This window comes from Notothenia rossii (assembly GCF_949606895.1).
Source record: "Notothenia rossii genome assembly, chromosome: 5".
Classification (NCBI taxonomy): Eukaryota; Metazoa; Chordata; class Actinopteri; order Perciformes; family Nototheniidae; genus Notothenia; species Notothenia rossii.
This window is the reverse complement of record NC_136903.1, coordinates 85,818,891-85,835,903: the sequence shown is the minus strand read 5'-3', so window position 1 is coordinate 85,835,903 and position 17,013 is coordinate 85,818,891. Positions and strand designations below refer to the sequence as shown.

Genomic DNA, 17,013 nt, shown 5'->3' with positions numbered 1-17,013 from the left:
TAAACAGGGTGGGGCTCCATTCCCAAACCACTCAGCCGAGGATGGTTATTTTTTTGTTTATCACCTCGGCCAATAGATTATCCTGGGATGGGATTATGTGTTGAAGCAGGTAATGTGCCTCACCATTTTCTGCATGTTCTGACTAGATGCACACTTTTTCTCTGTTGTTTAGCTGATTTAAAAGAAGCACTTTGATTATTACTCTGATCTGGGTGATAAGTCAGAAGAAGATCTTTCAACATGATTTTACTTTAAGTAATGTGTCATTGGGAAGTCTTGTAGGGTTAGGGTCTTTTTCATGTAGAGACATTTGTTTTAGTAAAACTCATGATCACAAAGTCATGATGTTTGGATATTTAAATAAAAAAAACAAATGATGATCACACTATGTATTTGCTTGTGATGCTTATTGGCCATCATCAGTCTCATCAATCAATTATGTTGCCAGTCAAATTCTCACTTGCTGCATGTTTTTTTTTCGTGCCCATACCCACAAACACAGTATCGCTAGGACGTTTTTGCTAGATTTGACATATTTTTCCGACCCTTTTAGAACTGTATTATTAACAAAAAAAGCAACTATTGACACATCAGGGATAAATCAAATCCATCCATCCATCTTCTCCCGCTTATCCGTGGTCGGGTCGCGGGGGTAGCAGTTCCAGCAGAGAGCCCCAAACTTTCTTTAAATCAAATCAATAAATCGAATTATTTCGAATCAAATATTCTTATTCTGATGAATTACAAGACTCTCTCTCACTAGTACACCAATAGCAAACTATATGAGTATAGCAATTTTCCATTCATTTATAGAAAAAAGGAAAACACACTAACCCACAACTTCAATGAAATGCAATTGAATCCACCAAAGCTGCACGAATACTCAAATCATGTTGTCAGTTCCTCTTAAATGGAGTTTGAATGGTTATAGAAGACCCTTTGTGTAATAGACTGCTCGTAGAATTCCCTTGTTACATGAGACAGTCAGCATGCTTACTGGCAGTCAGGTGACATAACAGTAGGCTGCGAAAACGTGATCTGTGAAAAACAAGTGTTTACAGCGGTGAAGAAAAGCAGACACTCGACGTGGTTTTAGGATAGACTTCAGCGATGAGCAGAAACACATCCTGCATATCTGTTTTTATTAAGCTATGCAGCCGACCTGAAAGGGTTAACACCGACTGACTTCACGAGCCAGACACCTCCTCAGCGTTCTTATGAATGGGAACGCACGTTTATATAAGGGATGGAAATTCTGTTTAATGTTATTGTGGCTTACAAGACATCTATCTTAGGCACTACCAACCGGTCTAAAAAAAGACCAAGACAAAGAGAACAAGAGAGAGTGGGAGAGAGAAAGAGACTCTGGAACTGGAACTGAAACTTTGTTTTCTTCCGGGAACTCTAGCGTGAGAAATAACGTAATTCTGTACAACAGCAGTAATGTCAATAGACTGAGAACACTTGAGAGAGAGTGTGGTGAGCAGAAGGCAAAACGTCATCATAGATTTGGTTCATGTAAATATATAAGCAGGTTCTGGGAAATATTCCTATTTATAAGAGAATCGTCAACTCATTTTTTGAATTTCTCTAAATAAAAACCCTACTCTGATTACTAAGACGAAAACCAGACAACGATATTCTTACTCAACCCTAACCCTAACCCAAGGAATTTAATGTAAGGGGATAACCTGATGAACTGTAAATGGAAAGATCTTTTAAATAAAAAATATGAAATGTAAATATGAAAATTGGAAATCAAGATAATTTCTTTGACGGTAAAAATGGACAACATACAGTCTAAGGAGTAATAATTAACATTAGAATGATTGATTTATCCATTATCTGTTCATTATATCCTTTTAATGAATTTTCTTCACCCTTTCACTATTTATCATTGTAATCTTTTTTTAATTTTTTTGTATAAGTGTTACTGCATTTAATTTAATTTGTGTGTGCTCTGTAACTATATCATTCCTTAAAATGGAAAACAAGTCAGTTACAGATTGACAGCATTGTGAACTGGTTAGCTCAAATAAAGGGATTTTGTATAAAAACAACCACAATATCCCTTTTTATTAGCTTATTTATGAAATATTTGAGTTTTCAGTGCCTTCTGCTTTACCCAGACGTTCCCTCGCTCCCGTTAACCATTTACTGTTTACAGCCTTTTGTTGGAGCTTTACTGCACCTGTTGTAAACACTGTGAATACGATGAGCTTTAAGCAATCAGCTATCCTGAGTTATTGGATATTTTTCTAAAAGCCTTTTCATGTCGTGTATACGGAGTGTATGAAGCTTTTAATGTGTTGACCAATCAATTCCTCGCGCCCAGAACAAACTCGGTTAGAAATGAGTGAATCAATCTTTTCATACAGTATACAGCGAGGATTTCAAGCCATGATTTTGAGTGCATTTCTGTGTACTCCATACACAATCGTACGCGGTGATTGAAGGGCTAATTCAAATAATTGTAATCACTCCGACCAACCCTCTTGCAGTGTCATCTTTTTTTTGCAAATTCCCCATAAAATGAATAGATGAGCAGTCTCTTTTTAGAGCCTAATGGCTGCATTAGAATAAGAAATGGATGGCAGATGAAACGTTCTGTATCCTTCATTCTCTTTCACTCTGATCTCTTTTATGAAGAGCTGTGTTAAAATACCTCGCAGGCCACAGTGTTCACTTCACATACACACAGGAATGGTGGTGAGCAGTAAAGAGTGGACAGACTGCCTTAGAGCTTAGCTAATGCATGATTTCATGCCTTGGGACCAATAATAGATTTGTTTTTGTTTCTGTTTAAGTCCCTCCACCTTCATTGATCGCAACGCCACACCCTCCTACCAGGCTCCCAGTGACAGCTCTTTTTCCACCAAGTGAGGTCATGCCATCGGACGCTGTGTGTGTTGTTCTCATCAGGGCCGACCACACAGTGCCAGTCAATATGTAAACAATGGCAGAGACAGTTTCTCATTGCCTAACTGACATTTCTCATTGCTCGGCTGATGATTCATCCGGAGATGTCATCTGGCAGAGTGTTTTCAGGGTGCACTGTACTTATGGTGGTTTCAATAATTCACTCTGTGATCTTTGTCCAGCACATGCACAGCCGTACTCTGTATATGTTAATATTGTAAGGCTTTTCGAGGCCACTCACTTCTTGTTTGGACTCTGATCCATAAATAAGCAATGCTTTTCCACATCATGTGACCACTGAGAGACTTGGAAAAACAAGTTCTTGTCTAAACAGATAATACAGTTGCTAACGGGTGTAACAGTTCATATGCTTGGGGGTAATCATTATTAATTATAGTGGATAATTCTGTGTTTATATTTTGACGGTCCATCATTTAGTGTGTTGAAAATGAAAGCTCTCGCAAAAAAACTATTTATGTTGGTTTAAGTTTAAACTTTGTGCAGCTTGTTTTCGTATGTGCTCATTTGCTTTAATAGTGAACGGGTCTGATCTAACAGAATGCCTTTTTTGTTGAATTAATGGCAGAATGTGCTTTGCATGGATCAGACTCTCGCTGATTCCAATTTTCTTTTAGAAGTCTAAACTGCGGTTTCTGGTTTTGCCAGTTTTTTTCCATAACAACATTTTGTGTTAAAGTGGACCTATCATGCTATATTTCAATAATATATTGTAGGGCCATACCTATATAAAACATGTCTGTGAAGTTTAAAAAAAAAAAATACCAAACAGATCATGCATTTTAGCCATGCCTCATTTCGCTCTATTTGCTCTATTCCAGCCCTGTTTTTGCATGGGCTGATTCTGTGGCAAATGAGCTGCAGCTGACCACGCCCCCCTGCAAAGGAGGGGGCGAGGCACGAGCGTTATGTTACCATGCTGTTACCATGCTTTTACCGTGCTGTTACCGTGCTGTTACCATGCTGTTACCATGCTGTTACCATGCTGTTACCATGCCACTGCAACTTCTCATTCTCCTGATTGGTGGAAAGTTGCCCATATAGGCGGAGCTCCTTGTTTCTGACGTCAGAGATATTTCAAATCTGGATCAGTCTGTATCAGATCCGTTGCAGCCCCGTTTTTAGAGATTTGGGTATGGAGCAAAAGAGAGAGGGTTGTGTTTTCTGACACTTGGTGAGTTCCCTGACACACAGGGGACACATATTCATGTATAAAAGACGTACAAAAGTGCATTTTACATGATAGTAGGGGTGTAACGGTATACATACCCGTACCGAACGTTAAACGTAAAGAATTGAGAATGTGAACAACTTCTTGGAAGTAATCTCAGTAATTTGCTCACATTGGGTTCAACGCGTCATAGAGCGAGCAAGTCATTTCATTGGACGAGAGGCATACTATGAGAGCTGGTCACAGGGATGCGTTCAAATGTAGTCAGTAATTTGAGGAACTGTCGAAATGGCGAACGCAGATAAGGTTGAGCTCGAAAATCCTCCAGCATCATTGAAGTCTCCGGTTTGGGAATATTTTGGTTTCGCAGTTACGTACAAGGATGACGGACAAAGAGAGGTGGACCGATCCAAAGCTGTTTGTCGGCATTGTTCAACTAAAATTGGTTACGCGGCTGGCAATACATCAAACTTGCACACTCATTTGAAAAGGCATCACCCGAGCGTGAATATCACCGGTACCAAAAGAAAAAAGACTGAAGTGCAAACCCAACTCCCGCTAGCCTCCACCCACCGAGCCAAAGCTATTACAAACGCCAAATATCCTTATGTTGCCATGTTAGCAAAGCGCTACCTGGCTGTATCTGCTACCTCTGTCCCTAGCGAGAGGGTGTTCTCCACAGCAGGAGACATTGTTAGTGCCAGCAGATCTGCCCTTTCTGCAAGCAAGTTCATTTTTCTTAAAAAAAACATGAAAATACAATGACAAGCAAGTCTTAATGTCAAACTGGCTGCTTAGGTACGAGTACAGTACAGTTAAAATACAGATTATTTCAATTCATCGAAATGCTGCACCTTAATGTTTACTTTATTATATTTTGTATTTATTTGAGTGAATACATTATTCACAGTTTAATAATAATAAAAAAATATATATATATATTTTATGTTTTTTCTGCTGTATCGAAAACGTACCGAACCGAACCGTGAACTAAAAACCGAGGTACGTACCGAACCGAAATGTTTGTGAACCGTTACACCCCTACATGATAGGTCCCCTTTAAATTGAAACTCAGTTGTATCTTTGTAACACGGACTGTTAAGTAACGTATATTTTCTCCTAAACTGCTCCAAGTAGGAGAATCTTCTTGTGTTCAAATCCTTGTTTAGTTTTTTTTCGAACGCAGCTTATTCTGGACTTGAAGGTTTTACAAATTAAGAGTTTTATGTGTTCTTCACTGGCGCTAAATATCTTATCATTTGCTTGGAGTTTTCAGTCAAATCTAAATGATATGTCTTGCCAATATTTTGATGGAATTGTCGGACTAATCAAAAGCAGGATACATGTGTATGACGACAAGCAACTATGGTGGCATTTTGTTTGTTTAATATTCTGCAAAACGTCTTCTGTTTATTAGCAATATAATAGGATTAAAGCGTGTCATCTGTTTCTGTCCTGTAATTTAATTGGTTTCCGCTTTGGAAAATAGGAGAATTTCCCTTGAACCATAATGACAAAATCAAGTGATATATTCTGCATGCTTTTACACCAATTGAACCAAACTCTTCTTCCCATAGAGTCACCTGGCAGCGAGGCTTACAGAAGGAGAAAGATGTTCCTCATGTGAATGCTCCGATGTTTCTCTCCTCTTGTGCTAATGTAAATGATTTGCATGGAGTTTGTCCCTGCTGATTAAGGCTGTTTGGATTGTTCTTCTTTGGAGCCGTGCCAATTGAATTTTCTGCCTTCTAACGCGCTTGGAGAGCGGGGAATATGCTTCTCATTGGGCCCGAGGCTTGATCTCCTTTTTCTGCCCTCCCCCCCCCCCAATCCTTTCACATCACTCTGACAATTAGCGAGCTCGACCATCCCCAAATGACACACGTAATTAAAGAGTTGGCATTATAATTACAATGTGTTTATTGTCTGTTTATGGGTTTTGTGCAGTGGGAGATTTCTCTTTGGTGTAAATGGATTGAGAGCTGTTAATATACTTGAGGCTAAATGCGATTTCATGTGGTTTACATCCCGGTATCGCCTTTATCAGCCCCTTTGTTTGTCGCACGCTCAATGCGATTTGGCTGAACAGGAGAACCCTGAAAAAAATAAATGATTTAGTCATGGGCTTTTAACGGGCACAACGGTAAATGCATGTTAAGTAAATGATGCAATTTATTCCCTTCTCCTCATTGCCAGGCTGGCTGCCACGGGACTTCTGCCAGCTTTAACTAAGTGGTACCCAGATGGTATTCGCATGATGCCCACTTGGTTACAAAACGGTCCTGGGGAATAAAGCCACAACAAGCAATGGGTCAGCCGGTTGAGCCTGTTGCTTTCGCACTCAGCGTGTGCAAATGGGTTAATGTCGTGTCACTTTGCTGAGTACTTCGGGAAGGTTGTATCTCAGGGGTCCGACATGGATTGGAGAAGAGCCCCGTTAATGAGGAGGGTGGGATGGAGAGAGATAGGGGAGAGAGATTCTCTGCAGGAGTTTTTTTTCCTTTGCTAATGTCGGGTTTCTTGATTTCTTCAGAAAAAGGGCCAGGGAGGCAAGTGATGAGCTTTGCCCCTGGAGAGCTTCCTGTCCGTTTTTCTGGAAACAGCGAAACAATAATACAGTGCTCCAATTCAAACAGGGTTTTTCCTTTCATTTGATATGTCTTCCCTGCCGAACTAACCCTCTCCACACACCACCCATGCCACCCCTACCATGAAAATACATAAACATAACAAAATGACATTTATTCCATATTGGAAATTGAATAGAGTAAATAAAAAAATCAAGAAAGAAAGAAAATAAATGATTAATGGTAATAAAAAAGAAATAACATTAACAGTGCATAGTGTTGAATAGAAATACTCTACATGTTGAAAATGTTCCTCTGCTATTCCAGGGGGAGTGTTTGAAAGGTTGTTTAAATAATCCATCAAGCAGTGCCATTTCTTTTCTGCAAGCTTCACAGTCCCTACGAGTACATTGTATCTCATCAGGTTGAAGAGAAAATCTACCAAGTCCTTAAGCCAGTTAGAGGACAATGGAGTTGTTGAATTTACGTTGAATTCAGTACAACCTTAAGAAGATGCATGTGTGCCAATATATTAGCTTGTCTGGCAGTCAAAGTAACGAGCTAAAAGTACAGGGCTTCAAATTATTTCCTAGAACTGTTCCTACAAAAGCAAAGGCCCAGAAATATTTTAATTTGGGACAAAGAAAAGAGCCTAAGAGCTAGGTTATGGAGTTGTTGCGCCGGTCACATCTATCGACAACATTGGGGTAGATCTTGGCAGGTCTTGGTTTGGGACAAAAGCCTTTTACTCTGCGTTGGCCAATCGGCACACTGCTCCCTCAATGCGAGTGGAACCCAAGTAACCCTCAAAAATGAGTTCCCAACTGATTTCAGGACAGACGAAAGTCTACAAATCTTTCATCACAGACACAAAAAAAAAACTATTTCACTAACCTTGGCCAATAAAAAAAATCTATTCTGTACGATACGATATAATTGATTGTCCCTGTAAGAATTAGTTCTGCACTCCACCCTGCAGTTTCGCATACATGTACATATAGAAACATAGTAGACATTAAAATACATACACATATCATCACTCATACACCGTTTAAACAAACATGGCACTAAGAAAGGTTGCTTTATTTCGAGCAAATGCAGTTACTTACAATACTTTAGCTTATTAACCCTAACCCTAATTAAAGGTAGGGTAGGTAAGAATGGAGAAACCAGCTCGAGTGCGCTAGAATTTGAAAATACACAACCGGAAAAAATCTGCCAACACACACGAACACGCACATGACCAATGAGGGCACGAGATAAGTTTGTGCACAGATGGAAAGCTGACAGGCAGGTAGGCCATCCAGTTATTTTAGCCGGGCCGGCTCAGATGATTGGTCGTGCTTTTTACAGCGCCACGGCTTCCATAGATGATATTTTTTAATGTATTTATTGTCAAAGCATTTAATTTATTCATTGTATTGGGATGTTAAGAGCATTCCATGGAATATAACAAAAAGTGTTTCTGAAGTGAATTACCTACCCCACCTTCAACCTGCAGGATACCTTTTTTAAGCTTGTTTCTTCATATTTGAATGTAAAAGTCTTGCTCTGCTAAGAATAATACAGTACAGGACCTCAAATTGGATAAGCCCAAGATGAACATCGTGGTTTCCAACTTTAAAAAGAGGCCGAATCTTCTCTGCTATTTTGTTCTCTCCTCTTTCCCCTGGGCCTTTCTCCTGTAGAAGTGGTGAACTGTGTCATCTCCAGCCACTAACAACCAACAGCTGCAGCACCAGCCACCGCTGCACATACAGAAACAATGTGAAACTGATTTTTCTAACGCAGAGAAACAAATAAACAAAGCCCCTGGGGGAAAGAAAAACTAAACAACACCACAAACAAGAACAGGGCTTATGCAAATTCCGGGAAAATGTGTTCGTGAATCGATAAGCCCTATTTGTGTACGAAGAGACTATAGTGAGCATTTTACACAAAGATACACATTACCAAGTTTGTTATTTTATCTGCAGTAGCTACCCCCGAACATCTGTTTTTTAGTTTTTATCTTCTACAGTACATGTTCAACCCTTCAACCCACACATTATGATGAAACACAAACTATTTGTTGTTGGGTTGTGACATGAAACCACTCAGAACTGTTGAGGGTCCTCGTTGCCGTCCACACATAAGAGACGCCAGATGTTTAAGGCAAAGTTTTTACTCATTGTGGCGGGAGAGGGGTCAAACTGTCAGTGGGTCAAAGGTCGTACAACATAAAAAAACTGCAGCACCCACACGGTTAATTACAGATGACAGATTTATCGTGCAATGGGATATTTATGTCGCTGGTTCTGGTTTTTGTTGCTGTTGTTTAGAGCCTGATTGCAAAATATGAGTATTCTGTCAAAGACCATTTTCTGCTTTTGTGAGATTTCCCATTAATGAAAAAATAAATCTCAACAGCTCGTCCCATTGTTTAGCTTTTTCCTCCCATTCACCTTGTAATTGTTTCTGTGTCATAAGCAGCTATTAGTATTGCTGGCAAAATGGTAATGCTTTGAGAGACTCATCTCTTTGAGAGAATGGCTCTCTATCACACTCTCACATTCTTTTAAAAGGGGAAAGGAAGATGAATTTTGCCCATAACGGCTGTATCACAAGGGCTTTCTATCCTAAATGGCTCTGGGGATTGTTATCTGTGGGAAGTGTGTCCTGCCTCCGTCGTGTTCAATCAAGTGTCCACTTAGCTGTGACTGGGAGTAATTGTTCCCAAGTGGGCCACACACTGACCTGTTAATGTCTGCGTTGACCCTCTAACCTTGTCAGCACGTCTTGGGGAGGAGTTTAAATCATGTGGATCTCTTCCATGTCTTTACGCTACCGGGTCAAGTGGGCGTCGGCCCTGAAAGACCACTTTCTTGTAATTGTCCCCAGCAGCATGGGTCAGCTGTGGGTGTTCCCAAACAGCGGCTCTTATAAGATGAGGTGCTGGGAATGGTGTGGCTTAATGGGTCAAGCCATTGATACAATACAGCATCAATGTCCCCACAGTCTCAGCAATAGCTGATCAATGGCTCCACTCTTGTCAAGGGATTGTAGTTGGACTACGTTGTCGTTATGTGGTCGATACATCTCACAGACTACAGATGAAGTCTTTTGTGAATATTATCTCATATTTATCTATAGCTTTTCTACTCTCAAATTCACTTTTATTATGATGATTTGAATAGATCAGGCAAGTTCCAAATAGATGAGTGTTTTGTTGACGTATTATTGGTGGCTGATCTGAGAGTTAGCCTAGCAATGGGTTCCTCGACAAAATGCCACAGCAATTTTAGTTTATTTTTATGCTATAAACAAACTACATCACATCACATTTGAATTGCTGCGCTTCACCACCGCTAAAGTAAAAGCGGCTAATGTTCGGCGTGCTAACGCTTAGTCATCTCATTTAGTCACTTGTTAGAAACCGTAGTTTTTTTCTTACACATAGAAGCTTCAGAAAATCACACATGGGGTATTTACTGATGTATTTTATGTCGAAGAAAACATTTGAAAATCTCTTGTTTTAACCACAGACCTGATTACAGGCATCTAACCAAAAACATAAAGAGACCAGACTGTTCTTACTAATATGTTTGTATTCCTGTCCGAAACACGCCTCCTGACTGCTGAAAAATGTAGTTATTGCGGGGGGCCGCACTTCGCTGCTGCCTCGTGAATTTTTGGCGTTATTTCTTAAAAGCAACAAGCAACTAATTAAGAAACTTTTAGAACAATCAGGGTAAAATAGTCAAATACATTATATTCTCCACTTGAGCCTTGAGCAGTCGTATGTGCGTCTAATGCCAATGTTCGCTGCCAGCAACCGGAGTTCGCGATAATGAAATGTAAAAAAAAATACTTTCAGATTATAGTAAATAGATATTTAGTTTAAGTTAACATACATGGTTGACTCCCTGTAATAGGCTAACATACAAAGTAAAGACTACTATTTTCTATGATTCTTCTCTGAAATGTATAAACATATAATTAAAACACTTAAAGTGGACCTATCATGCCATATTTGAATAATATAGTGTAGGACCATACCTATATAAGGCATATTTATACTTTTTATTTTTCAAAATACCAAACAGATCATGCATTTTAGCCATTCCTCATTTCGCTCAATTTACACTGTCTTTGCATGGGCTGATTCTGTGAGAACAGCACCATCTACAGGCCTGGCATATGTACTACATCGTCTCCAGCGCTTTCCAACGGCAATGTCCGTGGCTGTCTCCTCCTGATTGGTGGAGCTGGCCCAATAGCCGTAGTGCCACTTCTGTGACGTCATAGAAGTGTTCAAATCTGGATCAGTCTGTATCAGATCCGTTGCAGCCCCTTTTTAAGAGATTTGGGTATGGAGGAAAATAGAGAGGGTTGTGTTTTCTGACACTTGGTGAGTTCCTTGGAACAACGGGGACACATGTTCATGTAGAAAAGACGTACAAAAGTGCATTTTGCATGATAGGCCACCTTTAAGAAAAAATAGTTTTATGCTGCCAATAATAGTTCTAAGAAAGAAAATCATAATTGGCAGGTCAGACTTTAAGTCTTTGTTTTATTAAACAGAGCCTTTCATATGTTTTATACTTTTCTATGTTGCCTATACAAGCGTTCAGCATGTGGCTCGTACTGAATTACATCGCAAAAGCCAAGCCTTGGTTCCCCTAATCTCCGACCCTTCTCATAACCCTCAACAAGGATGGACAGCTTCAAATGCCTGTCTACTTTGCCTGGAAACTCACAAATGAGTGGCAATTAACACACATGCTACAAAGTGGCTGGATGTGAAGTTTCCTCAGAAACTGACACAGTTTGTAATTTGAGCGAAAAGAGGGGATTACAACCACATGTTTCCAGAGCAGGAGTGAGTCAAGTGTCGAGCAGCTGGCATGCAAAAGGCCCACAGAGTGAGAAAGCTTTAAAGTCGGAGGTATAAAAAAAGTTCCACTTTGTCGATGTTTTTGTTTGCAGTATATCTTAAAGTGTTTGGTTGTTTAGTCTTTTTTTTTATGGACAAATTACGCAGTAAAACCTAACCACATTTTAAAATCCACTGCTTGTTAATTTGCAATAAAGATTTTAAATCGGAGCTACCTCCTAAGTGTTCGCACCAGTGCTGTTTTAACATCTGAGACTGCACATAAAACTCTCTTTTGAATCTTTTCATGGAGTTAAGCTTGAGTACTTTGTTTGTGGGAGACATGGCAACCAGTAGATACCGGCTGTATATTTCAAAGTGAGGGTAACTTTAAAGGGGTTTTATTCTGCTAATTTTCGGTGTGTCATATCTGCATTTTGTGTCTCTACTGCCTGGGCTGCAGCACCTCTTTTCACCCTCTGTCTGAAACCAGAGATCAGTCTGCTCTGATTTGTTAGCTGGCTGGCGCTGTTGTGATTGGTCCTCCGCTTAGAGATGTCCCGCCCCTTAGCCCATCACGTACAATGTGTTGGAGTGCTCGCCAATAGAAGTGCGAGTGTTACAAAGTGATGTCAATAGGGCCTCTTTAAAAGGAATTGCTACAGGCTGCTTGATATCTTACCTGGTAGAGTTGCATTCAAACTTGATTATTATATCAACTATTTACTTGCTCACCCCCTTTGAAATCTGTCTCTTTAACAAAGGCACCGGTGGCATAAAAACCCTAACTTTAAAAAAAACAATCGCTCCTTTTGAGGGGCTTGGAGAATCAATAGCACAGCCATAAATCCTCTAAAGGACAGTTGTCAGTCGGGATCAACATATTTTTCGAAGTAATGACAGGGATGCAACGGAGCAATCGGACGGGTCTTATCTGGGGTCGATGGCAGGCCCAGGAATGTGGTCCGTCTGTGGAAACAACGGCCGCTCTAATGGGGTCAGTGGAATTCCACTCTGGTGCATTACGAGGAGTTGGGACGTCGGGCCCGTGGATTGTTGTGTCTGCCCGGAGTACACCGCTACACCCAGAAACAGAGTTATAGATTTAGTTTCTGACACGCTTCCTCGTAGAGCAGCAGGCCAATTAACCAGCAGCTGAATTGTGTGGCGGAGACACGGCCACATTAAACAGCAGAAGTGGTACACACATATATCACAGGGCAACAAGCCACACATGCAGCCGTGACTCGTGTGACAGCGGCAAAGCCAGAAGCCATCCATCCTGCTGCCTCATTTGCATGATCTGAAGCGTTATCTGGAAGTCATTAGCATCTTCCCACTTGTTTATCTGGTCGCAGATGAATGCTTTTTAGCTCAAGAGCAGGTTTCTGAATAAACAAAGTGTTGTTTCAGATGTTTCTGTAGTGGTACAAATCATGGATCATTTATGTAAAAAAGAAACATGTTATCATAAATAAAAGTAGTTGTTTTACTAATGATAACACCACTGCTGAGTTTATAGGTCATTGCATATGTGAATGCAGTCTCCAGAACAATCAGACTTTGGGTTTTATACCAGAGGTTTGTTAGGGGTGTGAATATGTCTGTACACAATGGTTCAATTTGATTCGATAAACGTTACAAAATAATCCCCAATTCAAAATCGATTCTGGATTCAGTAAATATACTCAAATAGCCGGTGTGGCATATGATGGCATTGAAGCCAAAAAGACACCGGAGACCACTTTGGGTATTGTTACTAACGCAAGGACAAGTACTTGAAGTGGTTGCCTGTTATAAATACCTTGGTATCTGGCTTGTTGATTGTCTCTCTTTTAAACTTCAGGTCAATAATCTGCTTAGAAAGCTGAGGGTGAAGCTAGGTTTCTTTTTCAGAAACAAGTCCTGTTTCTCACTTGAGGCCAGGAAAAGGCTAGCACTGTGACCTTTTGACCTGTGCTGGTCTATATGAATGCACTTGCCCATTGCCTGATCAAGTTAGATGCCGCCTATGACAGTGCTCTGAGATGTGTGACTAACTGTAAAGCACTTACTCATCACTGTACCCTGTATGCCAGAATAGGTTGGCCTTCACTAACTGTACGGAGGCTCAGTCACTGGTACATGTTCATCTACAAAGCCATGTTAGGTAAACTCCCATCTTACATCTGCTCTCTGATCACACGACAAATTGAAAGTAACTATTGCCTGAGATCTCATGATGTGGTTTTGTTAAATGTGCCTAGTGCTAGGACTGTCTTAGGGACGAAAGCTTTTAGGTGCGCAGCTCCACTAACTTGGAACAGTCTTCAAAAAGAATGGAAACTGAGCAATCTGGTTCCACTACATGTTTTTAAAGCTCGGATAGATGCTATGCAATCAGATACTGTTGGTATATGTACATGTCGTTAGGTATGTCAATCCCTGTAACTTTGCTGTATGATGTCCTTTTAGTTTTTCTGTTGTTTTATGTCTTCATGTGGAACCTACTTGCAGCAGGTCTCCCTTGAAAAAGAGATCGATGATCTCAATGGGATTCACCTGCTTAAATAAAGGTTTGAAATTAAATTAAAGCTATTATAAATATTATGGGCTTTTCTATTTGAACTGATTCCAATTACGTGAAGACATAAAGGTTAACTTAAAGGTGGGGTATGTCATTTTGGAGAAACCAGCTCGAGTGCGCTAGAATTTGAAAATACACAACCGGTAAAAATCTGCCCCTTCCTTCAGACTTCCTTACAGAGCCCCTCCTCCAACACAAACGAACGCACACATGCCCAATGAGGGCATGAGATAAGTTTGTGCACAGATGGAAGGCTGACAGGCAGGTAGGCCATCCAGTTATTTTAGCCGGGCCGGCTCAGATGATTGGTCGTGCTTTTTACAGCGCCACGGCTTCCAGAGATGATTTTCAAAGCATTTCATTTATTCATTGCTATCGGGATGTTCCATTCCATGGAATATAACAAAAGTGTTTCTGAAATAAATGATATACCCCACCTTTAACCCAAAAGATAACTAACTCTAATGTCACAGCAGGATTTCCCAAAAAGTTGTCCATCCCTTGTGTTGAAAGTGTTACATAAATAAACTTGCCTAAAAAGATAAGTTTGTCATGCCTCACATTTAAAAAATAACCACTATTTTACTGTAAACACATTTTTGCTGAATTTAAGAAAAAGCTTGCAAGAATTATGAAATATTCTGCTATTAAGAGTTTCATTTTTTTGGACAAATCACTCAAAGATGTTTGACGCAACCAATTACTCTCCATCCAGAGCAATGTTAAGCTTCTTCTCTAGAACATTTTTTTCAAACGTACAAGAAATATTTCTGGAAGTAATGAGTTGATTCAAAATCGTACTTACGTTACTTGTTATTGGATTAGTTTTTTAAGACGACTGGTATATCTAACCCTTCTTAAATAATACAAATGAGGTTGTTTCATGGTAAAATAAACATGTACATTCATAGTCAGTGGAAACAAATACAGTTAGTGTGGTTAGATGTTTTCTTCACAGTTGACATCAGATACAGCTATATTGATGTCGCATGTTTTTCATGTGGGTAATTCTAACACGCTCTAAACAGAGATCAAAGGGCAACCATGTGACATGTTTACTTTTTATGGTGAGAAATGAAGCTCTAAAATCTTTCTAGTATTTTGCGTGTGATAGCTGTGATAGCTGTCATAGCTGCTTAAATGCAGGCAACTCCAATAGGAATGAATGCGTCAGAACAAATCAAATACTTGTGGCTGATCACTTTTACTTTTTTGACTTCTTATGTCATCTCTGTACATGTGGACTCATTGTACTAGATCAGGGGCTTTCCCCACCTTTCACTTCCTGTTTGTAATGGTTGTATGTCCCCCTTCCTTATTTCTCTCTTTCTGTCTGTGTCCTCAGTGCTCCTGCCCTCAAGACTGTGAGCTGGATTCTGATTGCAGGAATGGAGTGCCAGTCTGTCCTGCACAAGTGATCGGGGTATGTGTGACTAAGATGTCTCTTATTTCGTGTGTGACTAAGATGTCTCTTATTTCATGTGTGTGTGTGTAACCCTGTTCAGTCAGACAATTAGGCTTATTTGTATCGAGCCGTAATAAGCTGGAAGCAGATCCCAACAGTCGATTCTGAGCCTTTCATCACTTTTATTGCATCCAGAGAGCATTGACGAGGCCTGAATGTTGTGGAGAAAATATCTAATTACCATTTTACTGACCAATATTAGAACATTATTTTGTATAAATGAAACTCCAGCACTGTGTTTGTGGGGCCTTTGAATTGCTGCCCGCAAATAACATCAAACCATTTAATGATTTAGAAAGGTTTTTCAAATCTTAAGCCAATCAGAGCCACTTTAAAACGTCTGAGGAAGCAACAATTCCTGAGTTATATCAATAATGAGCTTGAAACAATGATATGATAATATTATGAATGTAATATTATTACATGTACATCCTGACATGGATCTATCCACTCTGTAACTGCACAATATCTGTCTAAAAATGCTGTAAAATATTAGGGTATTTGGAGAAAGATTCTGCGCTCATTTAAATATATCTGTGTAATAATATCAAATTAACGTTTCTTTGCGTTCATTTATATTTTCATGCATCCGTTCTATTTTCACCTCTAACAATACCTCGACCAGTCAATCCACTCTGTTTCCTGTAACCTTGTCGATAATTGAGATGTAAGTATTTAATACATTTTAAATAGAGTACGGCAACATTTTAATATCTTTCAAATGTATTAATATGAGAATTAGTGCTCCAACATTTAATAGTAGTAATAATAGTAATGACAATAATAAATTCATTTAATTAAATATCTGTTAATCCAGCACATTGCCCTCAATCTCAGAGTTGCACCGTCAGCAGCTTTGTGTTCTCCTTTTGTTTTTTAATATCTTCTTCGTTCTGTCGTCTTCCTGTCCCTCCGCTCACCTCTGTCCGCACGCTGAGCTCTGATTGGCTGAGCACTTTCTGCACTACAGTCTGGCTGCTTGCCAGTGGCTGCCGTGCCCCCTGATCAGAAGAGAATGTGACATTTGTGCAGAGGTAATGGAATCTGCGTGCAATTAAATCTCTGACTGTGAAGAGGAGTCTATCTCCCCCATCTCCAGCAGCAGGGGGGGTCAGGCTCAATGATGAAACCTTCCCAGCAGGCCGCCTCGCCGCGCACTCTTTCCCAATCTCCACGTCAGGTTGTGTTTTTTAACTTCGCCCTGCCTCTATCTGGCAATTAATTACAGAAAACGTCCATTAGGAATCCCTCCAAATATTGCGTAAGAAGAATTAATATTCAATTATAAAAATGACATTACACGGCCGCGACGTCACCAATACTTTAATGAATTCTGCTGCAGGTGACACTTATTATTTGGTGGTTGTCGGGCCGTTAAGCATGCTTTGATTCCTTTTTTATTTGGTTGGGGGAGGTGGTAGAGAGCAAGACGGAGAGAAAGGGAAAGAGGCA

The 17,013-nt window shown here is 40.0% G+C and overlaps 1 protein-coding gene across 10 annotated transcripts in view; it reads left to right on the top strand.

Moving 5' to 3' along the window:
* Window positions 1-17,013, top strand: part of foxp1b (forkhead box P1b) — a 197,784-nt gene that overhangs the window by 11,191 nt on the left and 169,580 nt on the right. For all 10 annotated transcript variants that reach the window (XR_013808412.1, XM_079682634.1, XM_079682636.1 and 7 more), the window contains exon 2: window positions 15,442-15,519. The gene's annotated coding sequence lies outside the window, so the exon portion shown is untranslated. The remainder of the gene's footprint in view (window positions 1-15,441; window positions 15,520-17,013) is intronic.